Genomic DNA, 16,603 nt, shown 5'->3' with positions numbered 1-16,603 from the left:
AAATACTAAGCTGAAAGCTGTATTATGTATGTAGAGGTCCTGGTGCAGACCCGTCTGACCCTGTGCATGCTGCTTCAGACTCTGGGAGCTCATGTGCTCCTTGCTTAGTTGATTCAGAGGGCCTTGTTCTCCTGGTGTCCTCCATCCCCTTTGGCTCCTACACTCTTTCTGCCTCCTCTTCTGTGGGGCTTCCCAAGCTCTCAGGGGAGGTATTTGATGGAGATCTACGATTTAGACCCTCTCTCCACAATATCTGGCTGTGGGTCTCTATCTGTTGCCATCTACTGCTGAAGGAAGCTTTTCTTAGGACGACTGAATAAAGCATTGATTTTAATTTATTGCGAGTTCCATCAGACATCAATATTCATGTATGAAAGCACATAGATTTGAAGATAAATGCTTAAACAGTGCTTTCTTGTTGCATTTTAAAAAGGCTTACCAGCATCCTCTGCTTATTATACAACGGTGTGGTCTCTCAGAAAAGTACATTTTTATTTTTGTCTGTACATTTTCATGATAGCTCTCTGCTCTGGCTCTCATGCAGATTCAAGTCAACTGGAAAGGAGACGAGGTCTGAAAAGAACCTGTGACACGTTCATTGTAAAGTTCAACAGTCCTCCCAGCAAAGAGAAGGCATCAGAGTCAGTCTCTGAAGCATCCATGTACTGACATATCATGTTCAAATGCTTTGCCTGCTGCAATATCCTTACTTACTACAAGCACAAAGGAAGCTTTTCCTTTTATATTTCAGTACAAAGTTATTGATGGCAAGCTAACACGTGGGGGGATCTCCAACTCCAACTGTCTTCTGAAGACACTCTACATGCATTTAGATGACCATTCGGTTCTGGCCCTCTTCCCATGGATGTATCCAGTTGTTTTTGCCAGCTCTCCTTGAAAAAACTAGGGCTGCTCTCAGAGCCAAGTGTTCCCAACTCCTTTGCACACGGAGAAAGCTTTGGTTGCAAACTGTGATTATTTCATGATGTGTTCGCTAATGTTTCACTGTCATATGATGATGATTTCATAATGTTATATCATTATTTCCAGTTCCAGTGTGTTTATTGTGTGACTTGGAGTTCCAGGACAAGCCATAACTTTAATGACTTTTGCAATAACAACGTAGTGTGCAGAACAGTCTATATTGGAAAAGATTACATATTTGGCAGTGAGCTTTGTGTTTTTTTTTTTCTTTCTGAAACTACTGATTTTTCCTGTTTCCTTTCTTTGTTTTTTTTCCCCCATTATATTTATTTTCAGAGGTCACAGTCATAGGTTAAAGGCAGCTTGTCTCTGGATGGGGCCTTGGTCTCTTCACTGAATGGAGAAACTTACTAATATAAGACTTTCAGGATCCAGGGATTTAATTGTTTCCCCTATGAAAGCTGCTTTGCATTGTTCGTTATCTTTATAGGACTTTCTTCTCACACTTCTGAGTGGTTTGATTAGTTGGGCAGGGTTCAAGCCTTTCAGGTAATATGAAAAAGAATGGCTGATTTCTAAAAGCCTGATAACATTTGAAGTTTGCAAAGAACTTTACTTGTATGGATATATTATGTTACTAGAATCCAGAGATTATGAAGGCAAATTTAGTAAGTCACTTTAAACATGAATGAGATAGAAAACTGTATTGTGTGTGTGTGTGTGTGTGTGTGTGTGTGTGTGTGTGTGTGTGTGTGCCCTTGTGGCTTACATAATTGGTAGAACAGTTAAAAGGGGATAGATGTCTTGAGGAGGATATGCTTCACCGTGGGAGAGAAAGCATGACAGCATCCAGCTTGAAGCCAGCAGGAAGCAGATGAGCAGCTGGAACCATAGATCAAGGCTACTTCCATTAACCAGGCTGTACCCACCAAAGCCTCCAAAAGCTACCAAATAGAACCACAAACTGTAGGGCAAGCATTGAAAAACGCAGCCTGTTGTAGGCATTTCCATTGCAAGTCACAAAAGCTATTTGATTGACTTTGTTTTAGATTTGATGCTGCTGTGAGAGCTGAAGAAAGAAGGTACCATGTTTGGGGGGAAACTCAGCAATTGTAAGGCAGTGTTGGTGATTTATTGCAAAGGCTGGTTAATGTCTTACACTGGTGCAATAGTTGGTAGCATGAAGAGCTGTATATCTGAACAGTGAGAAAATGTCCCCAGTTGAGAAGGGTTCTGCAATTTATCCCGAGACTAGAGTTTTCCACATTGCTTGGTCCTTGAACCTAAAGCACTCATGATCTTTGATAAAGCATATGAAAGTCAAGGAAGGGCTATGTATCAAATAATTACCTGCCACTAATATCATGCTCTTTTATTAATTTATCAGATTTGCTAGACATATTTGCTTCAAAACTGCAAAGAAAATTGGCATTGTTCCTTGAGGAGAAAAGGAATTCTCAGTGCTTAGTCAGGTATTGATCTTTGCACTTTGGCTTGCTTGGTGGGCAACTTCCAAAAGCAAAACACATTCCTGGGTGCATAACCACTAGCATGAGCACTTCCTTGTATACAGCAGCAGCCGCCCCCTCCCGCCTCCCTTCAAAACTGCAAATCAGTGTGGTGATTAGGATCCAGGCTCTGAGATTAGTGGCTCAAATCCCAGCTCTGCCATTTACTAGCTTTGAGTCATTGGATACATCATTTAAACTCTTTAGGTTGCAGATTGCTTATTGGTAAAGGAGGCATAGTAATTGTGGCTTCTTCATACATTTGTTGAGAGAATTAAATGAGTTAATCCATGTAACACACACAGCACAGTTTACTAAGCCATTCAACAGTAGTTGCTGTTATTATCATCACCACATTGCACAGAAGAATACAGATTGGAAAGTAGGTCACAGAGATTAATATTATGTTCACTCTGTATCAGTCTAATGTGGAGTCAGCTATAAAACGCAATTGCTTTGTAAGTAGTAAATGTGATGCCAGCATTTAGCAGAAGGAAAGTCTAATGTAAAACGCTGTCATTGCCCTGAGTACAACTGGGTATTGTGTGGGAATTTCTGAATGAGTATTTTTGCTTCCCAAACTCCCATGATTTTTAATTTTTGCTGCTTGTTATAATGCATATATTTCATGGCAGAAAGTCTCCTGAAAAATGGTACAAAGCAAGACCAACACGTGCTTGCTACCCATGCAGGTATGTCTTTGCTGTTGAGGGTACAGGTTTGGGGGAGGAACAGTAATAGTTTTCCATTTGCCCAACTTGATGATGCCCCTTGGGAGCAAGAAACTGAACTTTAACCTATATTGCTACTAGACCCTCATCTTGCATATCTCCAAGCATTTACTTTACTGTTTTCCAAAATAATAACAATGTCAAAAAGGGAGATACTGTTCAAACACCGAATTATCTGTGAGATGGGGCCGAGTCACACCAGCTGCACTGGCTGGGTTCCTACATCTGGGCTCTGAGGCGGGTAACAACAACAACAACAACAAGAAATCTTCATGAACAGTATTTTAAGAATCTTGGCAACATGCAGGACCGGGGAATTAAAAAGAATTCTTTGCTGAAAACAGAACCAGTGGAAACAATCCTGTTTGCCTGCCACAGTTCAGCCAGCAGTCCACTAGGCCGGGCCCGAGATACAAACAAGCATGCCTGGAGTGCTGTCCAAAGCCACCGTGTCCCCATAATCAAGGCCAGTGTACTTGCTGGCGGAGGTCCAAGAGCTAGGCATGGCAGTGTGCTCTGCAAAAACATAAAGCATTAAACGGACTCCCGGATTAGTAGGCTTTAGCCTGATGGCCACAGCTCTCAGCGGTGAGTTGAAAAGAATGTGTCTGTTGGGAAAGGCAATTGCTTCTTCCTCTTCTACCTCGTCTTCTTCTGCCCTTCCTGAAATAAGTCAGTATTATTGAATGTTTTCTTTCACTACTTCTCTATGAGTTTTATTTATTCTTGTACTGTTGCGCTCTTCTTTTTATACAAATAAGGAAATGCTGATGAGCTTAAAAGAACTGTGTAAAAACACTCTCCGCAGAAACAGACGAATTATAGGACTCAAAATTAATTGATGAAAAATTTAAGTACTAAAGAAAATGAAGACAATAATAGTATGAGGGCTCTGCAGCATAGTGAGTGACAGAAAGGATAAAGAAGAAGGACTATTTCTTAATAATTGCTCTGAAATTTCGTTTTAGTGAGGTGATAGATCCCTGTTTCTAGGAAAGTTCAGCAGACCCTTGTCTTATAATTAGGAAGTTTATAATCTAGAAGTCATCAGATGACAGAAAACTGATAAATTGAAATGACACATTAGGTCATTGTTTGATATTTTAAGACAATTAGAAGACATGGAACAATATGAGTTAGATGTCAGGGTGCCAAGCATCCAGGGAGACAGCCATTTGAATTCTGAGTAGTTGGAGCAAATCATAGGAAATATATGAGGAAAGACCTGGGAGAAGAGGTGGGCTGCTTTCTCGCTGACAGGGTTGCCAGAACCTGATCTTGCAGAACCCGGTGACAGGCATATGAAGACAGGATACCCTCAGTCAATCCCCTCTAGTCAACTCTATGATGCAATGGAGAAGGAAACATGGACGGCATTGGATAGTTTAAAGTCTCAGACGATACAGTCAGGTCATGCAACTGGCAAAATCAGAGGGTTCTAAGTCTAGAATGGCCACTGTTTCCTGGTTCCGGGTGTTGCAACTTCTGTAATAGAGAGCTAGGATGCTGATGGTGATGCCCAAATATGAATATGTTGTCCCCAGATTAGCAGAAAATGAAAAGCAGTAAATCGAAAGTCCTGGGTTCCAGTGGCCTGCAAAGCTGTCTGGACTCGTGAACTTAAAGTGTTACTATCAGGAAAATAAAAGCATGAGGGAAGAAAAGAGGAGAAACAACACCTCCCACACCACTGCATTTTTTTTTCATTAACTGCCATATACTGCTGCTGTTTTTTTGTCTTTTATTCCTAGTAGTTGGAACTATTCCTCTGGTCTGAACTCTTGTTCATGGCAGCCTTCACACGTGGCATGGCCTTTGGAGTCTTGAGTATGTCGGAATAGTATAATGCCTTCTACATTAGGTAACTATTCTCTCTTCTCATAAAGAGTGATGGATCATGGAAGCAGATCTTCCATGCTCATCTTTTCCATAGACATTTCTTAAGCCTGTCAAAAAGTGAGCTTTGCTGTTTGAACCCACTTGCTTAGTGAAAGAACACACAAGTGTCTGTTCTGCTATTCATTTGTACATAACAAATCTGCTTAACCTTAACAGCATTAACGAAGCATTGAAAGTGTTGGTTGTCTGGGCACACCTTTGAGGGGGATATTAAGAGCTCCACCCCTCCTCTCTTTTTAGTGCCTAGAGCAGTGGTTCTCAACCTGTGGGTCATGACCCCCTCCCGATTGAATGATGTTTTCATCGGGAAACCCAGACATTTACAATATGATTCATAACAATAGCAAATTATTGTTATGTACTATCAATGAAAATAATTTTATGGTTGGGGGCCACCACAACATGAGAAATTGTATTATAGGGTGGCAGCATCAGGAAGGCTGAGAACCACCGGCCTAGAGGTAATCAGGCATTCTCTATGACATGTTCTTACCATGATGTTTTGTACTTCCATAAGCACAAAGCAGTGGGGTCAACACACCATGAGCTGAAGTCTTGGGAACTGTGAGACAAAATGCTTGCCCTCTTCATGTATTTTGAAACAATGATTGAAGATGACTACTATCTTTTCTCTTAGTTACTCTCTAAATTCTGTTTGCCAATCCTGCTAGTATTTCCACTAAAATAAATAATAGCCAGTGCATTGTATTCTTTGTATTTCCATAGCTACAATAATCATCTATGGATATACAGTGTGTAGCTCCTAGACTGTAGGATGTGCTTAATGAGACTACATGTGTACATGACTGAAGTGTAGTAAGCCCAGTGGTTTGTCTTACTAGCCATCAGAGTGGCTAAGTAGGATGAATGGTACAGAAAAAGGGAGATTGGAGAAGGCATCAACATCTTTGGGACACTGAGTCTTGTAAATAATCCCTATAGATACTGACCTCCCATTTTGGATAGTAGGAAAGAAACCTACTATGAAATTGATCTTTTCAAAAACTTAAAAGGAAACCAGGAAGTTTGATGTTAATAGCTCAGGACATTTTTTTCTTGTCCTAGCCTGTCTGGAAAATTCTAAATGAAAAGAGTATTCAACACTTTTACCCTGTTTTTTTTTTTTTTCACATTTAAGATTTCTTTCTTTCAGTTAAAGTAAAACTTACTTTCCTTCCTTCTTGGGTGCATTGGAAGAACATTACTTTTACTCACTTGCCAGAGAAAATACATTTTCTCCCCTTAAAAGTAAGTGTGGTTTTTAGCTTTCAAATATCTTTTCAGAAAGTTCCCTGGAAGCACAGCATACTGGTATTGAAAAGAAGCAAATATCTTTATGTATTTTGACACTTTCATAGGAAATAATAAAACTCCCCCATTTCTCAGAAGTGTATGACTCAGTGTCCAATAGCCAAAATTTTATTTTGACGGAAATTGTTCATCTAGATGATGCCCACTTCCTCCACAATACTGCCATCAGCCTTCAAGCCGGGTCATGGAGGACTTGTTTTGGCTTTCTCTTTTTTCCCTTTATTTATTTATTTTTCTATTTTCTTTTGAGTTATCTCAGGGACTTATCTCTCTTGTGATTTCTAGGTGGATCCTTTGCAGAGCACTTTGCAAAGGTGTTACAATAAGCTGGACAGCAAGGCTTGACTCAGTTAAAGAGCCCAGTTTAATTTTGCCTCTAACAATGGACCTTATCAAAATGAATTAAAACATCAATAAAAGGGAAAAAAGAACAAACAAAATCAAAACCAAAACCAAAAAATAATTAAAAGGGGCAGAGTTCTGGGCCTCCCTGACAACTATCTGGCAAGAAACAACCCTTCCATGGGAGTCTCTCTGGGGTGTCACTGAGACATCAGGACACTCAACATTTTCAATGGGAGCAGTTCTTTGGTCCTTAACTGGAGAAGCCAAATGAGCCAAGGCAAATGCCATGCAGTGAGTACTTTAGAAAAGAAACTGCGTCTTCTAAGCCTCCTTCAAAACTTAGTATTTTATTCCCTTCTCTCTTCCATAAACAAGCATTAAACAAGTAGCAATGATAATAGTAATAATGGCAATGAAATCTAACTGTTTTTTTGCTTCTTGTCTGCCGGGCATTTAAGTGTTTACTATACATATAACATTCTGCCACTAAGGAATTCGAGGTCTGTTACACTCTTAATAACAACAGCTGTGGTAACTTGAGTACACACACACACACACACACACACACACACACACACACACACACAAATATGAAACAGGAAATGGACTATTTGAAAAGAGGGCATCAGCAGAAGGGGGAGAAGCTGAAAGAGGGTAATGTATACAAGTATAAAAATTGTCAACCGTAAAGATAAACATGTAAATAAAAGGTAATCTTTAAATTGAAGAAAGAGAAAAAAATGATGGAGATTAGAAATGTCAGCTAGCTTAAAGAAGAGTTTCAACTCAGCTATGTTTGACTCCCAAGGTGACAGACACAGATGCAGGCCTCTCTCTCGCCCTCTATCTTGCCCATCTTCCCTACCTGCCCCCTCCTTATAAGAACACAGTGGCTGTTCTCTCATAAAACTGCAGGGGCATGGGGTAGAATCATATTATTATCTAATGGGCTTGGGCAAGCCTTCTAAATACAGAATGTGCTAAGTTCAGGCCCGGCGACCAATTATAGTATCCTTTTAGCTTCAGCTAGAGAGAAATCCCCAGAGCAAGTGCTAAACATGGTCACCCACACAACTTCCTCTCTTGGCTGAAGGTCAGAGAAAAGGAATTCTGGATCCAGCATAAAGTCTTATTCAGGAAATAATAACTGCCATAGCCCAAGCACTTGGAATCCCAGTTTTGAAACTCAGTTCATGATCGTTACCCGATTTTATTGGTCTTGATGGGGTGTGGGCCTGGCTTCCAAAAAAATCATACCCATTTTCCTCTATAATTTATGAAATATTACATTCTTAAATTATGACAGGGATTTTACAAATTAGTAGCTCTTTGGTGAAAGTAGTTCTTAATTTAATCCCCCTCACAAATATTTAATGCAGTTGAAATATAGAATTATACCATTCTTGGGGCACACTTCTGCCCTCCATCATAGCTATATGACAACTTTTATTTGAAAAGAGAAATATTCTTTCCTAAGAAAAATTTAAATGTTAGAACATGATTTGATAAACTGTTTTTATTCTTTTCCTAGTCTGCTTTATGTGATTTTCTCCTCTCCTGGTATCTTCTTAAATGTGTGAAATTAATTTTTGTCTGATGAATTTTTGACTCATGCATGGTGCTTCTCAAGTAGCATGTAGTTTGTGATCTACTGAATGGTTACCAAAACAAAACTCCATGGAGTATATGTTCATTGAAAAATCAATGAATCTAAAAGATGGGTACATTTAAAATGTGAAAATCTAACATTCATGAATTTGAAAACAAAATACATTGAAACACACAATATTAAATATAGTTTTCATACCAAATTCAAATATCCTTAGAAAGACAAGCAGAACTCGTGGTCATTGAAGGCTCCGCCTTTTCATGAAGATTCCAGAAAGCAGATTTTATTTCCTTTCTTGAGCTTTCTCTGTTATCTAAAATCCCAATTTCCTTAGACTTTACTGCTCCCTTGCCCTTTAGGGTAGATCAAATTTGCATCACCACTTTTGTTCTTTAGAATTTTGCAATGATATGTTTGCATATTGTGGTATTATTTGCATGTGTATGTAGATATTGTGCATGCATGCACAAATGCCTGTTTCTGTGTGTGTGGGTATATATGTGTGAGAATGCATGGGGAGGCCTAAAAGCTGGTGCTGTGTGTTTTCCTCAGTTGTTATGTAATTTTTATTGAGGCAGAGCCTCATGTCCAATCCAGAGATTTCCAACTCTGGTGATTCCAATTAGCAACCTTGCTTCAGGGACCCATTATCTAAGCCTCCTAAGTGCTGCGTGGTCCCCACACCTGCTCAGGTTTTAAGTGGATTCTGTGGATCCAAATGGTGTCCTTACACTTGTGCAGCAAATGCATTACCCACTGAGATAACTCCCCAGTCCTGATGCCATATTTTAACACCTTAATGACTGAATACTGATCTCCTACAGTGTGAGACACAAGCAGTCAGTAATTATATATATATTTTAACCATACTCATCTAAAGACAACATTGACATAACACATACTCAACAAACACCATTGAGTAAATAAATAAGTTAATGAAAGAAATAATTCAGTTACGCTTTATTTTGAGTTATATCCCACTAGACTATGAGTATGGCATTTTTTTTTTTTAAATAATTCACTATATGTTTAGTGAACATACCTGGTTCTCTGATATGCCCAGGCACTGAAGATAAAGCAATGAATACAGTCATTTATGATATATGTTGTCACGAAGCTTTCAAGGACAGCTAGAGTAAAGATAAATATATTAAAGGGATTTTGAAACAAACATTGCACAGGCGTGATCAAAGCAACAGGGAGAGTATGAGATACAGTGTGAGAGGAAACAAGAAGTTGACTTGAAACTGTAGTCAGGCTATTTACTCTGAGGCACTTCATGTGATTTGGGATTTTGCTTTGCCTTTATGTAGATGTATAATCTTTATATGTCATGTAAAGAATTACAACAGAATGAGAAAAAAATAAACCTCTGTCTTCTTTCAAAATGGTACACATAATGTGGAGCATAATGTACTGGCTCATTATGTTCTTAGTAGTTGGAAATACATTCTGCTCAAATTATTAGAAACTTAAAAAATAGAAGCTGAAGAAATTTCTACTCCTAGACATTGCTATGAATAGAGATTTATTGATAAACCTGCTTATGAATGGTAATTCTCATGGGAGTTCAGGATAGCCCCAGTAATTGTATTCCAAGCCTGTACATGATAGGTACTCTAAATGTCTGTTATTGATGTCCATCAATGCCTAAAAGTGGTTATTTCTCTTTTCAAATTAATGTAATTTAAACAACTCTTGGAAATAGAGTCAGCTATGGCATATACTCTTTAGGAGATCAATAATTCAAGTCATTGCTAATATAAAGAATTGAAAATTATCATTTATCTTAAAAATTTTTACTTGAACATTTATGTCTATATAGATATAGATACAAATATGCTTATGAATATAGATATAGATACAGATATAGATTGCCATGGCACATGTGTGGGTGTTGGAGGTCCATGTCATTGTGCCTCCTTCTGGCTTCGTGTGTGTCCTAGGGTCAAACCCAGATGGTCAGATTTGCATTGCCAAAGGGCAAGCTTCATTATCTATTCAGTCTTATCACCAGCTCTAATTAATTATTTTTTCCCATAGAAGGATGTAGATGGATAGTCATGTGTAATGTCACTAGTTGTGAATATAATAAGTGTTAGAAAGAACTTTATTGTTAATATATAGATTATTATCATTTTATATTTTTCTCTGTTACAAAGAAATGATTCTGAGTGACCTGAACGATGTAAAGTTGGGGGAAATTTTCCAGGCCTAAGTTTGGGAGTAGATGTCAGTAATTCCAGTGAGGCTTCCAAATCCAGATGACCTAGTTCATTTTATTTCAGGGCAATGAGCAGATGGTGAGTGTTCTCAGTCTATCTGGCATTAGCATGCACTCTGTCACCATAAGACTTACTGGTGGCAGATGGCAGTTATGTTAGCAAACATTCAGTCCTCCCTACTCGATTCTTCCCCTAGGACTGAAGAAGGCCCAGCCATGGCTCACAGCTGAGTCACAGCACAGCTACCTCTCCAGTAAGCCAGAGGAGAGAGTGCCAAACCACCGGAAGACCTGTCATGTGGGCTTTCCGGAGGCAGCAGGTACAGCTGGGCCCTCTTCAAAGGCTTGTGGATGCCATCGCCTCAGTGTGAAATCTTTCAAGTATCCAGTGACATCCCAGGGCCTAGATGAGCAGGTCTACGGCATGGGTGGAGTTTTCTCACCCTCTTGTGGAAAATTGCCTGGTTGTTTAAGGACAGCCTTTCTTGGCCTCTGTGGACTTCGCTGGATAAAAATGCAATGAGCCATATTTTAGCAGAGTGTTTTTCAACAACATGAATCACTAGGTGGTTTTGGTTACCGAATGAGAACATCAAGAAAATACTATGATTTTTTTTTTTTTTTTAAAGGTTGCTCTCTAGTTTCTGGAATCTGGGTGGGAATATGTCACAGATACTACACTTGGGTTTCTGCAAAGTTGTTAGTGACATCCTAATTGCAGTGTACCTAGGATTAAATGACAGTAGCACTTACTATTTTTTTTAAGTAACTCTGAATTGCTACATCAATCAAAACTATGAAGATGCAATCTTGGGTGATGTTTGAAGTCTGACAGACTCTATAATACAATGTCCATTTACTTTAGGACTTTGCAAGATAAGTCCTGTAATAATGCATGTGGGAAATGATGCATTCAAAGAATATGATTGAGAGATTTATCAAACCATTTAACCCTGCTTTATGGGCACATACTTTTCAGGTATAAAATTTTAAATTCTTAATTGTTAAAACACCCTCTTCTAACGCTTTGAGCTCTCAATTCTGGGCAGATCACGTGTGCAAAGCACAATAAAGACAAAAGCAATTGATATTTAAATTGTACGTGTTGAACAATGCAGATTTGCTATCAGCAGATCTGTGAGATGCTCCAGAAGAGATGTATCATTTATCTCTGAGTTAGGAATCGGGGATAAAGGGCAGTGCTGCAGGCTTATTATTCATTGCTGCCTAAAACATGTATAAGGATAAAAGTCTTTTGATCCTGGTCACAGTGATTACTCACCAGCTTACATACGATGTGTGGCAATAAGCTGCAATCTGTCTCTGGGCTCTGTTTCTGCATTGCTGAAGAGCTATGCACAAGCGTTTTAATGGTTCACATGGCTCTTGATACTGGGTGTGCTGCTCAGAGTTTACAGTCTGTGTGCTAATTTTCAGGAAGTAACAAAGGGCTGCAGTAAACATGTTGGCAATGCATCAAGATGGGTCAGTCTTTGAGCTGAAATATCATGGGTACATTAGATACAAGTGTTAAGACAGGTAGCCCTTTTCCAAAGTTTTAGACTGTCAATTGTATTGATTAAACATAGTACACTAAGAGGAGTGTTAGGATACAACTTAACCTGATGACTGAGTTTTCCTTGATTTGACTGACACACTCACGGATGTATCCCAGTTTTGCATATGTGTGTATGTATAATGTATGTGTGTGTGTGTGAGTGTGTGTGTGTGTATAATGCACATGTTTACATTTGATTTGCTATTAAAAATATTTCTTTAAGCATTTTTCTCTCTAAAACGAAATCCTCTGCATTTAAAAAGAAACACAACTTATAGTTTCTTAAGTCTGAGTAGGGAAGAACACACTGTAATGTGATTTTTGAGTAGAACTATAAATTGAATGGATTCAGATTCCTGTAGAACTACATTTTGCTTTCCCCATTTTATATTTTCAGAATTATTTATACACTTGTCTGAATACTCTAATTTGATTTGCCTTAGGGGCCTACCTAAATTTATTTATGCTAATCTCAGAAGAATAAAGACAAATGCATTTTTCTTTTGTCTTTGAAGGCAAATTGGGAGCTTTTAAATATTTTAAAAGGTAGAAGAATTGGGTTTAAGAGAAGTTATAGACTGAATTCACTCTAATGTGGTAAAGCTCAGAGAGCTTGGGACTTCAATAAGGTCATGAAAGTAGAATATAGCTGTCACTGAACTATAGTAGTCTAGAGTCTCTATAATAAAATATTAAGACAAGATATCTATAAGATCTAATGAATAAAGGCTGACAGTAGGTGCTAAGACTTTATTACCTACTTAAGGGGGTATTTCTAAAGCAAGTTACAAAAATCAAGACAAAATTCAATGCCAAGAAACTTGCTTTTCAAGTCTTAAAGTGTTTTCTTTTATCAAGAAACTATATGACAAATCATAAGTTAATATTTATGCCAGTATTTGTCTTTAAAATATTTTCTTATTTTTTGAAATTAATAATCACGTTATTCCCTCTAAACCCTCATGTAAAATCTCCCCTTGATATCTCTCAAACTTATGGCCTCTTTTTCTTTAGTTGTTACAAATATATGCACAGACATATATACTCACACATGTTTATCTACCTATCTATATATAGTTTACAACTCAACATCTGTTCATTATTTTAAAAAAACCAAAACACATAAAGCTAGGACAAAGACAGAATTCCCTCAACTGGGAATTAAATTTCTTTTATATTTTTTTCAAATTTTAATAGAACTTAAATGCAATTAAAAATTACTTGAAACACATAGAAATATGCTTATATATTTAAACTTGTTAACTTTTGACAACTTCATGTTGCATTCGATGTAGTGTGATTATAATATTCGCCCCTTGGTACTTGCTTTTATTCCCTCACTCCTACTTCTGCAGACCACATTCTTCCTCCCAATTTATTTCCCTCCCACTCTCACATTCTCCTTCCCTTCTCTTCCTCCCCTCCCCTGTCCTCCCTCCCCTCTCCTCCCCTCCCTTCCTGCCTTCCCCTCCCTCCTCTCCCCTTCCTTTCCTTCCTCCCCTTCCCTCCCTCCATCTCTCCTCTTTTTCTCTCCCCTCCTCTCCCTTCCCCTCTCCTCCCTTCCCCTCCCCTCCCCTTCCTTACTTTTCCCTTCTGCAGGCTCTAACAGCTGCTGTGGTTTTATGATTGCATCAACCATGTCATACCTAGAAGACAGGGCTTCACCACACTCTTCCACATCCTCTGGCTCCCATAGTTCTCTCAGTCTGCCCTCCCTGGCTTTGGCCATCTTCCTTTGGACTCAGAGTGAGCGACACCAGCGCCTAGTTAAGGCTTTGCACTCTTGGGTGGCTTATTGTTAGCACTTTGACCATTGATGGTCCCTGTTTTGACCACGACCTACTGCCAAAAGAAGTATTTTAGACGGAGGCTGAAAGCTGCACCATGCTGTAAATATAGGTATAAATGTTTAGAAGGGTGTTTCACTATCTGTATTGTCAGCAAAGTATCAATATTAGATTTTCTGGTAGGGCTGTGGCTTCCTCTAACAATACGCTTTTGATCAGGTCTACGGTAAGAGGTCCATAGTCCCTCTTGTGCAGCAGGCCTCACATTCAATAGGAAACCAATTGATTACCCCTGTAAGATTCATGCTACAATTGTGCCCCTGGGCACATCTCACCAGGCTGGTTGGTACCTTAGTTTGCAGAGCCTTCAGTTGGGGTAATCACCGGTGACTTCTCTTCATCAGTAGCCTACATCTCACCTGTGGCACCATGAAAGCTCGACAACAGAGTGATCATTTGCACCTGGGCTTCTCTGCATGCTCTGTTCAAATTGTGTTCTCTCTTCAACAGTGGTAGTCTTACTCTCCAGTTCCCCTGGGCATCCAAGGACAATGGCGACAGCCTGTGTTGTTTTGGGAGCTTCTGAGGCTCTTTAGCCAACAACTAATAGGAGACATCCTGTACCCGACACAAGGATTTGAGCTGAAAAACAACAACAACACAACAAGCACAACAACAACTTATGACTTATGGCAATAGTGTTGTCTACCCATATGAAGTACTCCATGCTTGATTTCCAGTTACATTACAGAGAAGTAGTAATAAAAACAGCAATGTGCTAGCACAAAACCAAATATCCGTCAAAGAGATAAACTCACAGATAAGTCATCATAACTAGTCATTTTTTTTTTTTTTTGATGAAGATGTCTCCCCACCTTTGCCCAAATATACCAAAGTGGAGCATATTCAACAAATGGTACTGAGTCAACTGGATATCTGCATGGAGAAAGAGGAAACTAGATCTCACTTTCTCCTTGCACAAAAATCAACTCCAAGTACATCAGGGAGTCTCAATGCAACACTTGAAATTCTGGAGCTTCTGGAGGAAAAAGGACAGAATAGCAAACAGGATATAGGCCAGATAAAGACTTTTGGTCCTTTTTTTTGGGGGGGTGTCTTTATTAATGTCACTGTTTTGACCCCAAACTCAAGGTCCTCAGTGTCCAAAATTTTGAGATCACAGATATGTGCCACTATGCTTGGTCTTTCTATTTGCTTTTGTGTCATATATAGGATATATCTTATAAAATTCAATAATTCTTTTACCACCTGAAAGAAATGATTACTTTGTGAACTCCAGAATGTGACTTACAGATGGGAAGAATCAAATAGAGTTCCAACTCTTAAAAAAGGCCATCAAAAGGTAAAACTGATGAGCTTCACAGCTTTCTCTAGTTTTACTGAGGAGCAATAACAGATGACAAGTAAATAATACTAAATTCTTATACATAATATTTCAAACATTCTGCTAAATGTTCTTGCTGTATTGTTTCATTGGAATCTTCTTACAATGCCCTGAGTCAGAAAACATTAACATTTCTTTATTGTAAATGGCACACCAATGATTTACACGAGGTAAGGCTGTTTCCTAAGATCATGTGGGTGAGTCCCAGTGCTTCATTATTTTCAATTTAGTTTAATGTAAATAAAATGTGATTACATCATTATCCCCTTCCCCTCCCTAACCCCACACATGTGCCGCCCCTCCCCCTCCTTGCTCCTTCTGAATCCATGGCCTCTTTTCCTATAAGTGTTAATGTTCTCTTATATTCACAGCTCCAAACTATGGCAAAGAGAATGTAGAAGGTTGTGCCATGGCTTCGTGTATTTCTTCCTTTTTTAAAAAGATTATTTATTTATTTATTTAGTATACAGTGTTCTGTCTGCATGTATGCCTGCACACCAGAAGAGGGCCCAAGAGCTCATTACAGATGGTTATGAGCCACCATGTGGTCACTGGGAATTGAACCTAGGTCCTCTGGAATAGCAGCCAGTGCTCTTAACCACTGAGCCACCTCTCCAGCCCAGTATTTCAAAATGCTAAGACATGAAGAGCAGTTTGAGCCTACAACAGTTCTTGAGTTGACGATTAAGTACTCAGGAATTACAATCTGGTTGTTTTTAAACCAAAGTATTTACACCAAAAAAATCAGTAGCTGCTGCCAACCAGGTCTTTGTTTCTACAGAGCTCGTGCTCAGCACAGCACTGGACCCTAGGACACTGGAGTTAGAGCATAATGTTCATGAAAGCCACAGGATTCGAAAATTAGAAACACAGATTCAAATTAATTTTTAAAGACCCAAGGTAAATGTGAGATTACCAACTATTTTGTGGAAACATCAATCAGACTCCAACCTATAGGGGCTGCGAGACCAAATAATAATACATTCCCTATCATAAAAACCTAAAGAGAATGCTCCCTGTGGTCTGCTCTAAAAACACTATGTTTGGTTTAATCTCCTCTCAAGCTATAGCCATGGTGTCTGGCTCTCAAAGCACACTGTCAGAAGGAAAATTTGAGAGGCCTTACAGCTTTCCCTAGTTCCTAATCGGAGGGAATGGCAGGCAAAGAGATAACTAAGGCAACATTCTTTCCCACGGTACAGTACTTCTGTTAAATGTGTCTGTTTTCAAATCATAGCCAGGAGATAGAAACATCCCTAAGACAAGGAAATCCTAGGACAAGCAGAGCCCATTTCAGGCCCA

Source organism: Onychomys torridus, chromosome 20 (assembly GCF_903995425.1).
Source record: "Onychomys torridus chromosome 20, mOncTor1.1, whole genome shotgun sequence".
Lineage (NCBI taxonomy): Eukaryota > Metazoa > Chordata > Mammalia > Rodentia > Cricetidae > Onychomys > Onychomys torridus.
The sequence above is the reverse complement of the archived record's forward strand: the minus strand, read 5'-3'. Positions refer to the sequence as shown.